General features: G+C 45.1%; 1 long non-coding RNA gene across 1 annotated transcript; it reads left to right on the top strand.

Moving 5' to 3' along the window:
* Positions 1–478: 478 nt before the first annotated feature.
* Positions 479–2,923, top strand: LOC309358726. The gene is made up of 2 exons (XR_014163522.1): positions 479–1,036; positions 2,378–2,923. It is a non-coding gene; the product is annotated as an uncharacterized lncRNA (long non-coding RNA).
* The last annotated feature ends 1,563 nt before the right edge of the window (positions 2,924–4,486 follow it).

The raw sequence follows: 4,486 nt of genomic DNA, 5'->3' as shown, positions 1-4,486 counted from the left end.
ACTCCCTACACTTGTGCTGCTCACCAACCCCAGCTACCCATCATTCCAAAGGCATTGTGGGGTGTCGCTTCAGAAACAAAAAGCTGAAATACACATTTTGATATATGCGCAATGAAGCAGAAATAAAAACAATGGCTAAAAACACTTTGTTGACTCTTACACCCAGAACCCACTGCAGTATTCTCACAGCAACCAAACTCTCCTGTAAGTGTTAGTGTTCTTTGGTGACAGATGTGTCCCTATTCCAGGAATTGAGGGGCTCCTAGACCATCATAGACTCTAGTAGCATATCCTCCAACATTTCTCCAATGAAAATAGGGACGTCCCAAGGAAAAGCAGGACATTCAAATCCAAAACTGGAACGGCTTCTGGAAATCCAGGAATGCCCCTGGAAAATAGGGACACTTGGAGGGTCTGTAGCAGGTTGCAGGTGCACCCTAGACTTAGGCCTGTGGGTTTACTAGCTGTTTTAGCAAACTGCATTAATCAGACATAGTTCTAAGGCATAAAGTGTGTGGAAACATTGAAAGAAACAATCATCTCCATGATGTGTCTTCTAAACATACAGTAAAACATCGCCCAAAGTGATTGTCCTACCGGATATTGCCTTTCTTTATCAGTGACTGTTATCTTCCCCATGATCTGTCTTCAAATAATCCAGGAAGACGTCCTGTGATAGGTTTCTCCTGCCAGGCATTGTATTTATTTATCCCAAAAGTTGCCCAATGTTTGTTGATCTGCAGGTTACCAAGAAAGGCAATTAATTAAGTTACGTGGCACGGAATCACCCCCTGGAACGTGATCCGGCGCCTGCTGTATGGCATACATGATCCTATTATTTCCAGATGACACTTTTCCAAGGGGTGGGGCCCATCCATCGAAGATTTGCTCATGGCTTGAAGGGCAATATTGCTCAAGAGGGAAAATTCATTCCCAGAAGTAAGGCAAGGGGACCATATAAAAGGTCTCACCCTCCAAGGATCCAGACATAGACTTCGGATCTTCACTACTGCAGTTTTTCCAGTTGGCATTAGGGGTAAGTCTGGAGATACCACCCGCTCTATTGATTGTATTTGTGGGAGGTCTGAACTTTGAATATTCAAAATGTATGAGGATAACCTTGTTTCCAGATTAGGTGTCCTTGGGTTGCATCTAACTACATTTTACTTAGAATAGACACAATGAAATGAATGAACCTTTGTTAGCCATGTCTATTGTCTCCAGTGGGTATCCTCTGCGTAAAACTAGCATGGGCTTTGAAAACCATCTCTAGGCAGAGATTTTAAGTGAAATGTGCTAGGAAGTAATTGACAGATTATAGGCATTGGTGAATGAAGGAGTCAAGAGAATCTCTGGCAATGTTCTTAACTTGGTAGCAGAGCATCTACTTTGCATACAAAAGATCCTAGTTTCAGCTCCTGACATCTCCAGGTAGGGCTGAAATCACCCCCTAGAAAGCCACTGCCAATCACTGTGTAGACAATGTAGAAATGGCTCAGTGATCAATGATCTGACTCAGCATGTGGCCACTTCCTACGTTCATGTATAGGCTAGTCTTGAAGGCACTAGAGTCCAAGGCATACTTTCTCCCTTAAAGAGTTTAGGGAGCAGGAGCTCCTTTAGTCTGGATCACTTGCTTTGCCAGCTGAGCATACTGTATGTTCAGTCAAGGAGCAATAAAGAGGGTGATGGTTTCCTCCATTCTGAACCTCAATATAGGTACACGTTGGCCTCAGCTACTAGGAGCACAGAAAGCTGCCTTATGCTGAGTCACGTACCACTGACTAGTCTAGATTAGAATTGTTAGCATTGATTGGCAGTGGTTTTCCAGGGATTAGAAAGGGGATAATCCCAAGTCTACCAGGAGATGCTAGATTGACTAATGGTGTGATTCAGAAAAAGGAAGCTTTATATGTTCCTGTTTTACAAAATTAGATACCCAGTGTACATTGGGTGTACGCTGGGTGAGACCCACAACAGTTAAAATATTTACTTATGTACTTATGTACTTGAATCGCGTCATCATTCCTTCAAGAAGCTCAAGATACACAGTTTTCCTCCTATACATTTTATCTTCACAACTCTGTGAAGTAGGTTGGTCTGAGAGGACTTGACTGGCTCAAGGTCACCCAGTAAGATTGGTGGCTGGGTAGGGATTTAAACTCAAGTCTCCTAGATCTTAGTCTGGTGCTCTAACCACTAAGCCACACTGGCTCCATTTAGAAATCGATTTCAGCTTCTAACACAAACAGAACATTATAGATGCCTCCTACAGGGAGGGAAGGCCACCATATTGTGAGCTGCTTTGAGTGGAAGACTAAGAAAGATATGCTTGTCCTGGACCTTCACTGAAAGGCTATTTCTTCATTTCTCACAGGACTCCAAATTTGACCGATATCAAGATGTGCTCCCGCAACAATAGAGGATGCTGCAACAAACCACAGGACTCCTGCCAACAGCAACCTCCTGTGGTCACCCCACCTCCATGCAACCCTCCTCAGGTTGTCCCACCACATTGCCCAAAACAACCTCCCGTAGTCATCCCACCTCCATGCATTCCTCCTGTGGTCATCCCACCCCCTTGCCAGCAACAGACGAAGCGAACTCCCCAGTGGCCAGGCCAGCAGAAGTAAAGGAGACATGTCTCCCAAGGAAGACCTGTTTGGTGTCTGAAGGGTCAACATGTTCTCTTGAGTCGCCTCTGGCTGAAAGAAGCGGAACACCCTCCCCCCCCCCGAACCTATTGCATGTCTTACTCCCTGCATAAAAATGTATCACATATTTTCTCCATCAGGAATGGAAATCCCAGCGTCTTTCATTCATCCTGAAATGTGATCTGAAAAAGAAATATATATATATATCCCTTTTCTGCTTTGGTCCCTATTTGGACAACAGTAATCAATAAAATCATATGCTAAGCTAAGACTGTATGCTGCAGTTCAATTATTCTTTACACTGGTGTTCCTTTTTACATCTGGTGCACCTCAACATTTTCTTTGTGCGTGCATTTGTGAGCTAAAGGGGAACCATCGGCACTCCAGATGTTGCTGAATGACAGATTCTATCTGCCCCTTGCAACATGGCCAGGAATGCTGGGGCATGTCATTCTGTAACATCTCAAGGGTCAACATTTCCCCAGACGTATGTTAGCATCTTGTAAAGGCAAAGGGATCCCTGACCATTAGGTCCAGTCGTGACCGACTCTGGGGTTGCGGCGCTCATCTCGCTTTATTGGCCAAGGGAGCCGGCGTACAGCTTCTGGGTCATGTGGCCAGCAGGACTAAGCCGCTTCTGGCAAACCAGAGCAGCGCACGGAAACGCCGTTTACCTTCCCGCCAGAGTGGTACCTATTTATCTACTTGCACTTTGACGTGCTTTTGAACTGCTAGGTTGGCAGGAGCAGGGACCAAGCAAGGAGAGCTCACCCCGTTGCGGCGATTCGAACCGCCGACCTTCTGATCAGTAAGTCCTAGGCTCTGTGGTTTAGCCCACAGTTCCACCCGCATCCCTTAGCATCTTGAGGGAACCCTAAAAATGAGATAAAATCAAGTGTCTATTCCATGTGGCTATGATTTGTATTTGAAAACCAGCGGACAGTGTCTGAAGAAATCTCTGGGTGCCAGAGGAATGAGCAGAATCTCCTAGTGTGTGGAGATGTGTGGAAATACAACTCTGTACAGGGGGAACAAGGGATTTCCTAACAACTCTCAGCAGCCTTAACAAACTTAAGTCCTCAGGGTTCTTTGACGGAAACCATGAGTGGTTAAAGTTGGATCACGATTGCTTTAAATGTAAGGTGCAGATGGGGTGAAACTAATCCATGGTGGAAAGAACATAAGAAGTTCCCTGCTGGATCAGGCCAATGGCCCATCTGGTCCAGCATGCCGATGTTTGGGGTGAGCCTACAAGCAAGACATGGGTACCAGAGCACTCTGCCCAGCAAATTTCCAGCAAATGGCATTCAAAGGGCTACTGCCTTTGACAGTGGAGGCAGAGTCCATCCATAGTGGCTAGCTGCATAGGGTCACCATATTTGAGACAGTGGAATTCTGGACAGAAAATTTGTTGAGGTTTTTTTGGGGGGGGGCAAAGTTGCTGAACTTTTTTTTGAGCTGTTTCTGAGCTATTTTAAGGGGAAATTGGCATTTCCAACATGAGCTGCCATATGTCCAGATTTTTCAGGACATTTGGCCCATTTCCACCCAGACACTGTTAACGTATGGCTCCAGACGTATGGAAACCCTAGAACTGATAGCCTTGCTCCCCAAATTCAAGAGACAACCAAAACTAAACTCTTTTTACTCTTTTTACAAATAAAGGAGATCGAGCAAGACAACCTGCCCACAAAATATCATGGTATCTGCACATTGGGACCAATACCTAAATTCGAAAAGCGTCCGTAACTGGAAATGAACTGAGGTGTCTCCTCATCCAATAATCTCTCATGAGGATGATCTCATGCCTCTGTCTATCTTTTCTGTGAAGA

The sequence above is a fragment of the Podarcis melisellensis genome, assembly GCF_964234715.1.
Source record: "Podarcis melisellensis genome assembly, chromosome: 16".
In the NCBI taxonomy this organism is placed as follows: domain Eukaryota; kingdom Metazoa; phylum Chordata; class Lepidosauria; order Squamata; family Lacertidae; genus Podarcis; species Podarcis melisellensis.
Note: the sequence above shows the minus strand (reverse complement) of the source record. Positions and strands in the feature narration are given on the sequence as shown.